Source organism: Mustela erminea, chromosome 17 (assembly GCF_009829155.1).
Source record: "Mustela erminea isolate mMusErm1 chromosome 17, mMusErm1.Pri, whole genome shotgun sequence".
NCBI classification, from domain to species: domain Eukaryota; kingdom Metazoa; phylum Chordata; class Mammalia; order Carnivora; family Mustelidae; genus Mustela; species Mustela erminea.
The window spans coordinates 27,578,342-27,595,282 of record NC_045630.1 but is presented as its reverse complement, the minus strand read 5'-3'; the positions used below and the strand labels follow the sequence as shown (position 1 = coordinate 27,595,282).

At 38.9% G+C, this 16,941-nt stretch overlaps 1 protein-coding gene across 8 annotated transcripts in view; it reads left to right on the top strand.

Moving 5' to 3' along the window:
• Positions 1 to 16,941, top strand: part of RABGAP1L (RAB GTPase activating protein 1 like) — a 765,799-nt gene that overhangs the window by 644,962 nt on the left and 103,896 nt on the right. The window contains exon 1 of one of the 8 annotated variants that reach the window (XM_032317431.1): positions 16,373 to 16,907. The exons of 6 other annotated variants lie outside the window; for them this stretch is intronic. The gene's annotated coding sequence lies outside the window, so the exon portion shown is untranslated. Of the gene's footprint in view, positions 1 to 16,372; positions 16,908 to 16,941 lie in introns of those variants that run through there. One more of the 8 variants, XM_032317432.1, reaches the window with a different exon arrangement.

The window sequence follows — 16,941 nt, the reverse complement described above, 5'->3', positions numbered from 1 at the left end:
AAGTGAGATGATTTCTTTAGAAACCATGTAAATTACTGAAGGGAATTATGACCAAGGATATGTTTTGGGTGAATAGATGCCAACTGCCCATCTCACTAGATGATTACTATTCTAAATATTTTTCCATTAGCTAGTTTCAGCTCAGGAAATAGATTAGACCCTTAATGGCCTAAGCAACCAGGAAATGAGTGGTATATTTATAGATTCTACCAGTGAATTTGAAATAAAACTTCTTGCCTATTAAATATTCTGACTGTAATACTCAATGTAAATGCAATTTTTAAAATGCTTTTTAAACTGTTCCCTCCTCCTCTCCCATCCCAAAGCTTTTGAAGGTCTGATATTCTCAATGAAGGGAATAAATTATCTAAAAGCTTATTTTGAGGGGCGCCTGGGTGACTCAGTGGGTTAAAGCCTTTGCCTTTGGCTCAGGTGATGATCCCAGGGTCCTGGGATCAAGGCCCCACCCCTCTCCCCTCCGCTCATCAGGGAGCCTGCTTCCTCCTCTCTCTCTGCCTTCCTTTCTGTCTACTTGTGATCTTTGTCTGTCAAAGAAATAGTAAATAAAATATTTTTTTTAAAGCTTATTTTGAGGAAAGCCTGATTTTATATTAAGTAGGGGGTATAAAATTACCATTGAGTCTAGATCATATGTTTTAATGGTAGAGACTAACCCATTTCTGGTCTTGCTTTGGGAGTCTATAGAACGTCAAAATCAGGGTGGCCACCATGGACCACTCTGGTGGCCCCATTCAGACCTAGAGCTTTTCCATTTAAATGGTGCTGGAGAAAAGGTGTTCCCACCTTATTTAACCCTAATGGCTTAGCCAAGCTTTGTGGAAGACTGAGAATGGCTGTGTCCTATATGTAGACCAAAGGTAAGGTAGGCTTTGGCTTCCACCACAGTCCTTACTTAAAAGGTCTGATTCCCATCTTAACTTTGCCGCTGAACAACTCTATTTGGGGACTTTGATATAAGCAGCTGAGTTCGAGAACCCCTGAAGGCCTGAACAGCTCTTATATCACCTTTTATCACCTGTGTTTTCATAGAATCCTGAAGTAAGCATTTCATTCCCCTTCTGTGGGCCTTGTTTTCTGCATCTATTAAGAAAAGGCTCTTGAGGGGTGCCTGAGTGGCTCAATGGGTTAAGCCTCTGCCTTTAGCTCAGATCAGGGTCTCAGGGTCCTAGGATTGAGCCCTGCGTCAGGCTCTCTGCTCAGCGGGAGCCTGCTTCCCCCTCTCTCTCTGCCTGCCTCTCTGCCTACTTGTGATCTCTCTCTGTGTGTCAACTATATTAAAATCTTAAACAAAAAAAAAAAAAAAAAGAAGAAGAAGAAAGAAAGAAAAGGCTCTTGAGAAAGAGGGACTCCTAAAAGGTGCAAATCAAAGCCATTTTAAAATGGACTGAGGTTATTACTTGTGTTTTTATGAGGAATGAGGGGTTAATATATTTACTTTCATTATGTGTAGAAATTTCTTTTCATTTTCTTGTATTGGTAAAAATCCAGATTTCTTGAGTTTTTCAGTCTGATACCCCAGATGTTTAGCATTCTGTTTTATAAATAGGAGACACTTAAGAGCAGTGTATTCTCTTGAACTTCACTGTAATACCACTTGAAAAAGCGAAGTTGGATCAACTACCTTTTTGTATTTGAATTGTTTCTAAGCCTATTTTTAATGATGGGTGGGTGTTCTTGCACCAGCCCTTCTTCTGTTGTTTATACTAACAGAACATCGTCTTCATTGAATGGCTGATTTAAATGAAAAGATACTTTGTGCTCTTTATTTTAAAATATTACAAAGTCCGATTCCCGTTCAAAGGCTTTCAGATAAAACTGACCATTCCACACTGGAACATCTGGACAAATTTGAAATACATTCCCAAATTTGTAGGGAAGCAGCCAAAGGTCAACCCCTATGTTTTACTGGATCTACTTTTTAATTTCTGTTTTATTTATTGTATCTTTAAAGTTAGACTTCTGGATTAAAAATCCCTAGGATAGAGGCGCCTGGGTGGCTCAGCTGGTTAAGCTGCTGCCTTCGGATCGGGTCATGGTCCCAGGGTCCTGGGATCGAGTCCCGCATCAGGTTCCTTGCTGAGTGGGGAGCCTGCTCTGCCTGTGCCTACTGCTCCCTCTGCTTGTTCTCTCTCTCTCTCTCTGACAAATAAATAAAATAAAATCTTATTTTAAAAACCTCCAGGATAGGGACGCCTGGGTGGCTCAGTTGGTTAAGCAGCTGCCTTCAGCTCAGGTCATCATCCCAGTGTCATGGGATCGAGTCCCACATCGGGCTCCTTGCTCCGCAGGGAGCCTGCTTCTCCCTCTGACTCTGCCTGCCACTCTGTCTGCCTGTGCTTGCTCTCACTCGCTCTCTCTCTGACAAATAAATAAATAAAATCTTTAAAAAAAAAAAAAACCTCCAGGATAAACACATAATAAAATAGTTTAAAATGTACTCAGCACACCATTGCACCTCCCCCCCCCCCCGCCCATTTAACAGGAAATGAAGTTAACGAAGTGCTGTAACACATCAGTCTGGGAGCCGGGTGCTTCTGTCCACCACAGCCCAGGGAAGCTGTATCTGCCCACAGCAGGTTGTAGGTCTCTTCCAGCGACAGCTGGCTGTTGACGGGAAGCACTCTGTGTGTTCAAAGCTGTAAAACTACATTCATTACTTCTCCAGCTCTTGTCTGTATGGATCCCGGGGACTGAGATCTGCAGTTTGGGAGGCTTTAGTTTGCCACACTAAGCCACACCCTTCTAAAGGCATTACTTCTCTCCCTCTTGGTTTGGTTTCTTCTTCCTTCTTAAGCTTTTTCCCTTTCATCTTCCCTCATTTTTTAAAAATGTAATTCATTTTTTATGTTTTCAGTCACTTGACCCCTAGTGTCTGGTTTCCTCATCTGTAAATCAGGAACTAGGTAGTGCTCTCCAAAGCCAATGCAATACTCTGCGATCCCATGGGGTAGTATATATTTATGAATAAATATAAGTATCATCTTTTTAGTGATAATTTTATCAACAAATTATGGGTTGGAAGTCTAAGTCACAGGAAACTTTTCTTATACCCTCTCAGCTTCTGTGTCTAGGGGCCTATGAGTTAAACTGACAAGGGGCTCAGTCCTTGGGCGTCTGTCTGTGGCTCAGGCCATGATCCTGGGGTCGTGGGATCAAACCCCGCATTGGGCTCCCTGCTCAGCAGGAAGCCTGCTTCTCCCTCTCCCACTCCCTCTGCTTGTATTCCCTCTCTCGCTGCCTCTCTTTCTCTGCCAAATAAATAAAATCTTTAAAATAAATAAATAAATAAATTGACAAAAAGACTAACAGGAAAAATGGCATATGTTTATTGATATTAATACTTTTTATAGGAATAGCAACTTCACAGAAAAGAAGTAAACACCCAAAGAGGCAGCCGGACCTGGGGATTTATACACCATTTTAACAAATGGTGATAAATTTCAGAGCGGGAACACACAAAGGAGAAGGGGAGTTGGGCTTGGAGGGGGTTAGATTGTGAGAAGGTAGCTAGGAATTGTAGGAGGGAAACTAATGGTAGCTAAGGGTTGTGGAGGGGCCCCCTTTACAGATGGACATTCTCTAAAAAAGGGCAGTCTCTACTCTGCTTTTAGGCAGGTAGGTTGGGAGCAGAGAGTTCCTGTGCCTGTGGCTTCTCAGTTTCCTTCAGCTCAAAATAATCCTTTGGCATATTTTGTGGCATATTTTGGGGTAGCATATTCTGGTCTCCTTCAGAAACCTAAGAATCTGACATCTTTTTAGAACCCTCCTAAGTCTGAAATTCCTGGACACTACTTTGTAAAACTGATTGATGAGTTGAATAATATATATTCAAACATATAAGTAATTAATACTGATACATAAACAATGCCTGTAACAATGAGACACCACAAGTAGTTTGTCAGGAAGTGACTGTCATCTTTCCAATTTCAGAAATACTTTATATCAAAACATCAAGTTATGTACCTTAAATACATCCAATATTTTTGGTCAATTATACTTCACTAAAACTAAAAAAACAAGACGATGTAAATGTTCTGTTTGTAATTCACGAGGCAAAAATCTCATAGTGTCAAAGTGAAAGAAAGTTCTCCATAGGTATTAATGAATGACTCACTTATTGGTAATTTTCAATAGGGTTTGAGACAATATCAATAGGTCCTAAAATCATAGAAATTATTTTAAAAAGTCTAATGGTTGGAGGTCAATTTGGTATTTAAAAATAACCCCTTTCTGAGGCACCTGGGTGGCTCAGTCATTAAGCATCTGCCTTCGGTTCAGGTCATGATCCCAGGGTCCTGGGATTGAGCCCTGAATCCGGCTCCCTGCTCAGTGGGGAGTCTGCTTCTCCTTCTCCCTCTCCCCCTGCTTGTATTCCCTCTCTTACTGTGTGTGTCTCTCTCTCTCTGTCAAATTAAAAAAAAAAAAATCTAAAAAAAAAAAAAAAACCGTTTCCATAATCTTAATTTAAGAGATATAGATCTATATTCATAGTTCTCAGCCCAGGGTAGTCGCCCCACACCCCCACCACCCCTTGGGCACATTTGGCAAAGCCTAAAAAATTTAGAGTTGCCCCTACCTTGGAGAATGGGTACTACTAATATCTCATGTGTAGAGGCCAGTGATGGCGCAAAACATCTTAAAATTCACAGGACAGCTTTCTACAAGAAAAAGTTACTCATTCCCAATTGTTAACAATGCCATGTTTAAGAAATTTTTCTATATATGACTCAATAGAGAGTTCTACAGTTTGGAGTGTCTGCTCATGTTTAATTCTGCTAGCTGTTGAAAACAAAATAGAGGTCATTAAAATTCACATCTTAGTCAATGCATATCATTACAAACTACTTGCTGACTTTTGGCATTTTTCTTGACCTTTTACTCTTGTCTGGACAATTAGATTTTCACGGTAGATTCTTGAGTTTGGTCTGAGGCAAACTCTGGAAAACAAAATGAGAAAGCACTCAAAGATCCTACTGACTGGTATTAAGGGTCCCGTCTAGGCAGGTTTAGAGATGGGGTAATTACTTAATAGATTATAACTCTTTATAATAGTATGCTTCAAGGTGGTGTTATGGGTCTTAAACTGAAGTGAACTCTATCAATCATTTAGTGTAAAGTGTTCTTTTAAAATAAAATAAGAAGCTGCCTTTCTAAGCTCACAGGTGTTTCCTTGTAGAACCCATACAAGGCATGATTGCAACCCAGACACAAGACACTTCACTTTTTTAAGTTCTTTTCCTTAGCTCATTTGAGAAAGCGGACACTCACGAGCTTCTGCTTCAAACTTGCTTGGCGTAGACGAAGAAAATAAAGGGAGAAATTGATTTTATGAACAAGGGGATTGGCAGTCATGGCCCTCCATCATTTACAGAACTCGCAACATAATATTAAAAATGAGGAAGGGGAAAAGTACAGCAATAGGGAGGGACATTTTCCCTTGAGTCCTCAAAGTGATAGAATTGCCTTCCATTTCCTACTGTTTATTTTCCCCACAACAGTTGAAATTCTACAGTAATTTTCCATTTGGTTATTTGCCTTTTTCCTTTCAAAAAAAGTTTCCATTATTATACCCAATAAATTAAAGGGTATTCTTCATTAGTCTCTGAGTTGATGTAGTAAGATCTGTAGAAAGAGTTGTTACAAAAGTGCACATCAGGGGTGCCTGGCTGGCTCAGTGGGTAGAGCGTGCGTCCCTTTTTTTTTTTCTTTTTTTTAAAGATTTATTTATTTGAGAGAGAGAGAGAGCACAAGCAGGAGGGCCAGAGGGAGAGGGAAGAGAGAATCTGAAACAGACTCAGTGCTGAATGTGGAGCCCAGTGCTGGGCTTGATCTCAAGACTCTGAGATCAGGAGCTGAGCTGAAACCAAGTGTCAGGTGCTTAACCGACTGCACCACCCAGGCACCTTGAGCATGAGACTCTTAATCTCCGAGTTGTGTGTTCGAGTCCCACATCAGGCCTGAAGCCTACTTAAAATTAAAAACAAAATATTCACATTAAAGAACGAGTTTTTCAGGGATTTGGTAGCTGAAACAGCATCATGAAGCTGTAGCTTTACTAATTTCATGTCACAGTAAGATAAATTTTTTAAAAAATACAAACCAGGGCTGACTACTCTGAAACTGGGGATTTGAGAAAAATACAGGCAGAGAAGATTTACCGAGATCACTGTTAGTAGTAGTAACTGGAGCATACTGGTCTGATTTAATTTGACATACTCAAAATAATTAGGCTGTTGAGTGTAGAGGTGAGTATAATGATCACCATTTAAATAAAGTTAAAATGTTAATGTTTGGTGCCAGTAGAAAACAAAATGTTTAGCCACTAATGCAGAGGTCACTAAATCTTTGTTACAATCTGATTAGCAAGTTAATACTTTTTCCTTTTTTGCTTTTCAAATACTATTCCCTAATTTTGCATTTAATTTATCTTTTTCTGAAAACCTGTTAATTGCATGTGCTTTAGCCCTACAGAGAAAAATGTTGCTTAGCAACTGCCAAAATAACTAATAAGCCTATATCTAGTAAAGGCTTAAAAGACTTACTCATTTTAAATTTATGTGTTTCTTTATTGACCATTAAAACCAAGAGGAAGTTGTTTCACTTTGAGTTGCTTCTGATTTCTCCATCTTTTTTGTAATTTATATATGGGCTTTTGTAGTAAAAACAGAACAAAAGACACAATATAGTTAATGTAAACATTATTCTTTTCTCCCTTCATCCTCTTAGTAACATTGTTGTATGTTCATCATTTGCTTTAGATACTTTTGTCAACATAATACCTTGTCAGTGTTACATGCTGGGTAAAGAAGTAGTTTCTATTCATTGGATACAGATATCTACAATACTTTTTTGTAATGCTAAGGAAGCTATTTTCTTTTTAGAAGAACTATATTAAGGTTTTAGGAGAGGGAAGTAGAGATAATATTGCCAATAATGGTTTTATTTTTTGGTTATTTGACCGAGAAGAATCTCAGAAGAGTCATCTATGCTAAGGGCTTTGGAGTGGGAAGTGGTGCTGTCACAGTGCAAGGTTTTAGACTTCTGTCACTTAGCCTCAATGTGTTCACTTGCCAGAGGTTGAAGTCTTCCCACTCTAGCATGTACAGAGTTTTGTTATTGTCCAAATCTCAGTCCCATTTCCTTCCCTTTGCCTCTGTTCAACTGCCTTGGGGTAAAGACGAAATATCAGTAAATTTGTTTACTGCTTCCTTTGTATTCTGTGGTGTTGTAAAGTTAAAGACCACCTTTACAAATATATTAATGATAAAAAGAGCACGGGAAATTTCTATTACTAGTACTAAGGCAGTATGCATTAAAGAAAAATGGTATGTGATTTCAAAGAGAACTTTTGTCTTAAAATGAAGCTCCTTTACAAAATGGCTGCTTTGCAGGTTTTTCTTATGGAGGCTTTGGACAAATTTATAGCTATTTTCTTATTATTCACAAGAAGGAACTCCTGGGATATCATCTTGGACAATGGTTTATTGCCCTATACATATCAGTGGGGTTTTTTTAATGGGATATCTTCATTAAGATATTACCCTAACATAAAATAAAGGTTCCCCCCCCCCACCAATATTGAATTTCTGCTACATACAGCAACTATAATAAAACAATTATCTATAGTCGGCTAATATAGGACTCATTTATAAAATGCCATCTGTAAGATCATGTACTGTGTTCCTATCTCATATTGTCAACCCTTGTTAGAGAGAACAATGTAGGTAGAATAACTGGAAGTAAGTTAAATATATAAAGGTGTATACTTATTATTTTATCTGATATAAGTACATGATGTGCTGAAGAATTGAATAGTTTGGGACAAAAATAATCTTTTAAAAGAGATGTGGGGGGCGCCTGGATGGCTCAGTGGGTTAAGCCGCTGCCTTCGGCTCAGGTCATGATCTCAGAGTCCTGGGATCGAGCCCCACATCGGGCTCTCTGCTCAGCAGGGAGCCTGCTTCCTCCTCTCTCTCTGCCTGCCTCTCTGCCTGCTTGTGATCTCTGTCTGTCAAATAAATAAATAAAATCTTTAAAAAAAAAAAAAAAAAAAAGAGATGTGGGGCCCCTGGGTGGCTCAGGCGTTGGGAGTCTGCGTTCAGCTCAGGTTATGATCCCAGAGTTCGGGAATCGAGACCCACATCAGGCTCCCTCCTCAGCGGGAAGCCTGATTCTCTCTCTCCCACTCCCCTTACTTGTGTTCCCTCTCTCACTGTTTCTCTCTATCAAATAAATAAATAAAAATCTTTTTTTAAAAAAGATACATGTATCTTGAATTGATCTTTAAAAAAAAGGAGATGTATATGAGGGAGAAAGATAATGGGAGGAAGAATGGAGAGAAGGGAAAGAAAAAATGTTACTGTTGAAATATAAAGACTGGCTTAAGAGTAAAAGGAAATTCACAAGTTTTGTTAATAGTGAATAAAATAGTTAATAAAAGCATCCATTTACTAATGCTTCCATTCTGTGTTCCAAGTGCAGATAATGGAAAATTTCATTTTATTCTTTATAAAGTTTAATACTAGAACTTCATGCTTAACATTAATTTTTTTTTACTTAGTCAATCTCATGGGGCAGTTTTCCTATAACATTCCTTTAGACAGCTCTCCTCTATACATGGGAATAGAAAATAGAAACTATGGGGTACCTGGGTGGCTCAGTGGGTTAAAGCCTCTGCCTTTGGCTCAGGTCATGATCCCAGGGTCATGGGATCGAGCCCCACATTGGGCTCCGCTCAGTGGAGAGCCTCCTTCTCTCTCTTTCTGTCTCTGCCTGCCTCTCTGCCTACTTGTGATCTCTGTCTGTCAAATAAATAAAATCTTAAAAAAAAAAATAGAAAGTATGGGGGGAAAACATTTAATTTTTAAATACAGAAATTTTCAAATAATGAACCTTTTATTTATTTTAGCACTTAATTTTTACTTGTGTAAAAAATGACTAGTATAGTCATTTGACAGAAATGATTAGAAAAAACATCTACCAATTAATCAGTAATTAGAGTTTTCCTTCATTCCCTGTTGTACTCTTTGGAGTGGAGTACAGATACTAGTAAGCAGTAAAGTGTCAAACAACTGGGTGGCCATTAGGAGAAGCAAAAGGCATTATATTTACATAAATTAAAATTACCCACAAATCAGTATTTAATACATATTTGTATTCAGTTTTGCAGTCTAATCATTTGTACAGATTTGCCAACATATGCACATTGCTATAGTCTCAGCCGGTCAGTTAGCTTTATAAATCATAATCTCATATTATGTTGCATGCTTAAAATTCTCAACAAATACATGCTGAGTTGTCCCAGATGGACATTTTTATTTTTTTATTTTGTAAAGATTTGATTTTCAAGTAACCTTGACCATCTAGGGGGGTCTTGATTTCACAACCCCGGTATCAAGGGTCACACACTCCACTGACTGAGCCATCCAGGTGCCCCTCAAAACAAATTTCTTTTTTTTTTAAATTATTGATTGATTGATTGATTCGTTCATTCATTCACTCATTCAGTCATTTGACAGAGAGAGAGTGTGTGCATGAGTGAGCAGGCAAGCCAGTGTTGGGGGGAAAGCAGGGCAGGAAAGAGGAGGAGAGACTCTCCAGCAGATTCCACACTGAGTGTGGAGCCTGATAGGAGACTCAGCCTCACAGCCCTGAGATCATGGCCTGAGTGGAAACCAAGCGTGGGGTGTTCAACCGGCAGAGCCACCGAGGGGACATTTTTAAATAAGGATGCATCGTGGACTACGTATGTCCTTAGGCCTGAAGGTGGTCCTTACAATTCGTGACTGAAAGTAAACCCTTGGGCAGCTCTGTGGGCGCTCATATTCTCCCCTAACTTCCTGCTATCTCTGATGACTAACACATAGGAAGTTAGCTGTTTTTAGGTAAAAAATAAAAATCATGATATTGGAGAGATACACTTTATGATTATACTTTATGACAGTGCTTAAATCGGAAATAACCACTTTTTGGGAAAATATTTTAGATCGGACATAAAAAATACATTCTTGGGTCACCAGCCTGGCTTGGTAGGTAGAGCATATGACTCTTGATAACACGATTGTAAGTTCAAGACCCACATTGGGTGTAGAGATTACTTAAAATAAAATCTTAGAGCACCTGGGTGGCTCAGTGGTTAAGCCGCTGCCTTCGGCTCGGGTCATGATCTCAGGGTCCTGGGATCGAGTCCCGCATCGGGCTCTCTGCTCGGCAGGGAGCCTGCTTCCTCCTCTCTCTCTCTCTGCCTACTTGTGATTTCTCTCTGTCAAATAAATAAATAAAAAATCTTTTAAAAAAATAAATAAAAAAATAAAAAAATAAAATAAAATCTTAAAAAAATTAAAATCTTAAAAGTATTATTATATATATTATAAAACAAAATAAAATACAAATAAATAAAACAAATATATAAATATACAATGTTAAAAATTTTAATATTAAAAGATAAATATTTATATTCAAATATCTATATTTGAACGTTAAATATAATATTAAATATAATATTTATTTAAATATAAATATATTAAAATATAAAATATATAAATAAAATATAAGATAAAATATGTATAAATAAATTCTTATTGAAGTGAATGAAATTGCTACCACTCTTAATAAGACAACTGTTAAACACTGTTAAAAAACTATTAAAGCCTTTTTATTATTTTTCTATTAACCCATTAAACAATTTACTCTTGTTCTTAAAGCAAACAAAAAGTCAGTTTTTAACAGTAGAGAAGCTGCTGTTGACAAGTCATTCAAGGAATGCTGCTTTAGTCCACATATATTTTCTGTTGTAGCAGATAGTTGATACGTGCATTACACTTGTCAGTGTTGGCCTCAGTTTTCCATTTGTAAATACCTTATAAATAATACTCTTAATGCAAAATGAGTTTTTAGTTCGTATTTTGAATATACAATAATACAATATTAAAAAGAAAATACTTAGGGGGGATGTCTGGCTGCCTCAGTGGGTGGAACATGTGACCCTTGATCTCAGGGTCCTGAGTTTGAGCCCCACTTTGGGCACAGAGCTTGCTTAAAAAAATTTAAAAGCAAAATACTAAAAGAAGAGAGTTACAAAGTCCAGCTTTGGAAATTGTAAAGCTTCTATTTCAGGATCTCCAAGTTGAGTTTACTGTCTTCTCTCGAATTCATCTTATGATGAACCTGTTGGGGGTCAGTGGAACACACAGCCTTTGTAATCACATATTTCAATTTTAACCATGGCTCTCATATGCTAGCAGTGTGACCTTTAATCACTTAAACCCATAGGGCAGTGGTTTACTCTTCTTAAAATGGGGATAATAAAACCAGCTTCACAGTATTGTTGTAAAAATTAGGAGAGTGTAGTTAAAGCTCCATCCCAACACAGGAGATGTTAAATAATGTGATACTTCTCTCTTCCCTCCCCCTTCACTTTTCATCAAAATCAGCTGATCTTTTTGAAATGAAATAGATTAACAGTTTCAGCTTCCAGATAAGCTGTTACTCTAAACCATTGTATAGGATATTTCTTTTAACTCTAAGATACCAATGAACAATGGAAAATCTTGTTAATAATACAATTATAAAGAAGGATTATGTATTTCCACATGTTTGCCCATAGTAACAGTGTTTTGTTGATCAGGTTACAACAGATGAATATCGGTATACAACAAATGCTGTCTTTGTTCCCTGTTCTTGTCACAATTGCTTAATTTAATAAGAGGTAATTGATTAAACTCTGTCTGCATTGTCATCAGGAAACTGGAGAGGGCAGCGAAAGTATAAGAGACTCCACACACACGTAAACACAGAGACATTATCAGCCTTTCAAGTCCTCTATCTAACCTGTCTCAATGATTTCTGACAGAATGACATGTGTAAATTACCAGCCTGCTCCCAAATACAGCAACATCTAAAAACATTTAATTGCTTAGGGAAAGCTGGTGGAAGGTTGGAGTTTTATGACAGCATCTATCTCTTTCTCCCAGATTTTTATTAATTGGATAAGGAAATAGAAAATGGAAACATTGTGTTCTTGGATCCTGAGCTCCTCCCCCCTCAGTTCTGAAAGTTACAATTCCATCTTCCCTTTGGTGTTTAGCAAACGATCTTGTCCCCACAGACATCATTTTTATTAATATTGATAATAACAGCAAATAACAGCAACATTAACCAAAGGCTTCCTAGAGCCAGGCAGCTTACTAAGGGATTTTATGTGCATTATCTTATTATCCCTCATAGTAACAGCATTGTTATTATTTTCTTACTGTGTGGATGCCAAAACCAAGAGTAAGACAGCCTATGTGATTTGCTTATGGTCACAGAGCTAGATGTTACCCCAAGTTCTTCTGAAGTCTGAAACCCATGTGTTAACCATTATACTATAGGTCCTTCCCCCATGACAAAAATAGAGGCCCAAAAGGCAAAAACTTCATGGTCTTCAATGACTGCCCTTGGCCTATACACCATGTTTTCCAAATTTGTTGACCTGACATTTGAAACCTACCACAGGCCAATTCAAATCTGCCTTTGATACCTTATCTCCTACCGTACCCACCAGTATCAGTTCCTCCCTGTGACCAGCTTTTTCTCCCTGTAAAAAATTGTTTCACTTTGCCTATCCAAATCTCATCCGTCTTTCCATGAAGGCTTTCCTGTATGCAGAGACTTCGTAACATTACAGTCCTAAAGTCACTAGTGATTGCGTTACTTGACAAACATAGTGTGTTGTTGTCTTTGGTGGCGGGGAGGGGATATCGGGGTTTGAAAAGCAGTAGTGTGGGGCACATGGCTGCTTCTCAGTTTATGTTTCCTCCCTTCCCTTATTGTCCTTTAGTGATGAAGGACATGCACTTTGGAGCCAGATACACTGGTTTTTTGATCTTATCATCTCCATTTCTAATTGTGATAATTGAGTCAAATCACTACACTTCTCCATGCTTTGGTGGAGAAGAAGGGAAAATTAGAGTTCCTAGTTCATTGAGTTATTGTGAAGGTTAAATGAGATTCTATGTCTAGGACACAGTGAATGCTTGCTACATGTTAGTTCCCATTATTATTATAAAAGATTTTTAAAGGCTATATTATGTGTGTGTGTGTGTGTGTGTGTGTGTGTGTGTGTGTGTGTGTGTGTTTTAAGTGTGGAGCCCAGTATGGGACTTGAATTCATGACCCTGAGATCAAGATCTGAGATGAGATCAAGAGTGGGACGCTTATGGGGCGCCTGGGTGGCTCAGTGGGTTAAAGCCACAGCCTTGGGCTCAGGTCATGATCCCAGGGTCCTGGGATTGAGCCCCACATTGGGCTCTCTGCTCAGCAGGGAGCCTGCTTCCTCCCCTCTCTCTGCCTGTCTCTCCATCTACTTGTGATCTCTGTCAGTCAAATAAATAAATAAAATCTTAAAAAAAAAAGAGTTGGACACTTAACCAACTGAGCCACCTAGGTGTCCCTATTACTCATTATTATAACTAGATTATATGTTACTACATTGAAAATTTTGTAAGCCCCTGCCACCCCCGTGCACATTACAAGCATTTAGCAAATGCTGTTGAGTTTTTCAAATTGAGATATAATTCACATAGCATCAAATTCCTCAAGTTGAGGGGCGCCTGGGTGGCTCATTGGGTTAGGGCCTCTGCCTTTGGCTCAGGTCATGATCTCAGGGTCCTGGGATCGAGCCCTGCATCCGGCTCTCTGCTCAGTAGGGTGCCTGCTTCCTCCTCTCTCTCTGTCTGCCTGCCTACTTGTGATCTCTATCTGTCAAATAAATAAATAAAATCTTAAAAAAAAAAATTCCTCAAGTTGATTTGTTGTTGTTATTTTTAGTTTTTAAATTCTTATTAACTGTAATACTAGTTTCAGGTATACAATATAGCAATTCAGCACTTCCATCCATCACCCAGTGCTCATCACAACAAGTGTCTCCTTAATCCCCATCACCCATTCAACCCACTTCCCCCACTCACCTCCCCCTGGTGACTGTAGAGTCCACCACTGTCAGCTGTCTTTATGTGACCTACTGTAGAGACCTGAGGGCACTGTTGGAAAGGGGCTTATCCAGGCTGGCACCAGCCCTGCAGGAAGAACTTGAAACAAATGAACATGTAAATAAATCTAGCTCACACTTTTTTGCTATTCCCTAAACTGAAACTGGCTTCTGATATTGGTTTAAAAAAAAAAAAATCTAAAACATTATCCTTGTGGAATGGTTTGATTTGGTTGTTAGTAAAACTTTTTAAAAATTTAAAACACATTTTAAATTTTAAAAATTATTTGAGGGGCACCTGGGTGGCTCAGTGGGTTAAAGCCTCTGCCTTCGGCTCAGGTCATGATCCCAGGGTGCTGGGATCAAGCCCTGCATCAGGCTCTCTGCTCTGCAGGGAGCCTGCTTCCTCCTCTCTCTCTGCCTGCCTCTCTGCCTACTTATGATCTCTGTCTGTCAAATAAATAAATAAAATCTTTAAAAAATAATAAATAATAAATAATAAAACTATTAAAAATTATTTGAATGCTTTAAAGCTTAAGGTAACGGTATTTGCAATTACAAGTGAGTTGTGTATTCTGCTCCAAATGAGACAAGACGGAGCATTGCTCATATTTCTTAAATGTGTCTGAAACCATCCTCAGCAAATATCAGTGAATGCTTACAACACTGGAAGCGCTTATTTTTGGTTAGGTAAAGTTTAAGGGAACATGTTGTGTTAAAAAACAAAATTCAACTAAGTAAATTTTAAAGATCTTAATGACTTTATCCAATGATTCATGACTTGGGCAGCACCCAATCTAGCAGATAGGAAGGAGCTCTGAGGAGCTGTACTAAAGAAGAGACTTTCAGAGGCAGAAAGGAACAGGAACAAAGAAGTTACCATAGGCCAAAAAGCAGGTTGATTATTTCAAAGGGATCTGTCAGCCAGATTACCCGACTAGTGCTGATTAGGCGACTGCTGGTGACTGGTTTAAGATTCCATTTCAGGGAGAGCCAACGCTGTGATGAAGCCTCTGGTAACATGGGGCTTCACAGAAGTGACTCCATTTCGGGCCTGTTGTCTTGTGTTTAACAGTTGGCTGTGGATTTTAGAGTTACAAATGAGGTAAAAAGCTGATTGTCAGAGAGTTGCAGACTCACGGTGTGGACTCTCCCTCACCCACATTCTTTGTAGTGAGGAAGTAAGATACCCAGTACAGCTGCTAGGCAAGTATTTTAGGCTCCACTGTTTTTTCTTTTCTTTAACTGTGGGGTTTTTCTGTCATTGCTGTTGTTTTTTACCTTAAGAATCTGTGATTTCTGGGGTTTTGAATTTGCCTGCCAATTGCTGGGAAAGATAAGAAAGATAATGACCTGAATGGCTAGAGTTTGACACAAGAATAGTGGTTTTATTTACTTACCTTTGCATGATTTTTTTTTTAAAGAAAACTAAGATTTTGCTTATTTATCTTTTACTCTTTGATCTTTTCCCTTTGTAAAAACTCAGTATGTGTCACTGGACTACTCTGAAATCCAAAATATCTTGAAAAGCTTTCCTCTCTTGATACTTCTGTGACTTCTCATTCTCCTTTTATCTTTTGTTCCCCCACGCAGAGCACTTGGGTTTCATAATGTGCACTCCTAAGTGGGAAACCTACTTGAAATACTGGTTTTCTGTGATTGAGAAAGTACCTGTAGAATTTTATCTTTCTTACAGTTGTTTATGTCAATACCGAGAATATCTTGTGAAGGTCTCTTAAAACGGAGTCACCCACACGTGGTCAATGTTGATCTTGACTGATTGAGGAATGGATAGACAAGCGCCACCAGGGAGGGAAAGAGGGCTCCACCTGCGCTTGGGGGGAGGGCTCCGGAGACCCTCTGCCCTTGAGACCACCTTCCTGCCCAGGTGCTTTTCTCCTCCTTTCTATGGCGCCCTGACCTTATGGCTGTTGCGAGAAGTTCAACCAGCAGAACCTGAGGCATGAGGTTAAGGGTCTTTCAGCCACTCTTGGGGCCTTCGGTTTCTCACATATTTTCACCTTTGATATGAATACCCCTGCCCCCATAAAGCTACTTTGCTTTGCTGCATTTGGAGAGAACACAGAAATTAGAAAATGTTCACATCTTATTCCGGTTTTTCTTGATTTTCTTTTTCATTTTGGCTGTACCTGCATTTGTGAGAACAGATGTTCTCTGAAGGCTGGGCATGCTTTACTGCCTCATACTCACTCAGGGTGATCCAGGTATGTTGTTGTTAAAAAGTAATAATCCCAGAAGAATGATTGTTAGAACAAAATCAGCTACCAGAATAAAGTCATACTATGTCAAGTGTTAAAATGACACTTAAAAATCATTAAAGATATTTTATTCACCAGAATGTTCTTATTTAATGATATCTGGAGAGGCTTTTACAAATTATTTTGTAGCCTCTAAACTGCAAAGACTAAAGAATAACCAATAAAAAGTATCACGGAATCCTCTTCAGAGGTAAAAAGTTCACATTAGAAAATCCAAAGTAGGGTACAAAGTAGACTGCCTTTGTTGGGACGCATTCTAGCAACCCCGACTTTCTTAACATCTGGGATTACCGTTACCCTTTGTTTTTTATTCTCATGGATGAAAAAGGTATTTCCACCTTCAAATCCCCCAGTAAGCCTGTTTAGTGGAGGGAAACTGGATACTTATTTGGACTGTGTCTGCGCACACGGGAAAACCTCAGATCTAGTCCATCCCTCTCCATTTACATGACCGCGAGGAAACTGAAACCTCTGGAGGCTGAATGACTTGCCCTGGGACAGACAGCTAGCTAGTTCCTGCTTGAACTGGCGACCATCTATTGGTTCCCACCGACGCCCTGTTTTCTGCTGCCAGTTGGATATACATTTCCCTCCTGGTACATTTTAGCAGCAAGTGCTGCTACGTGCCTTGATCTCAGGTAATACCACTCCCCCCCCACCCCCCCCACCCCG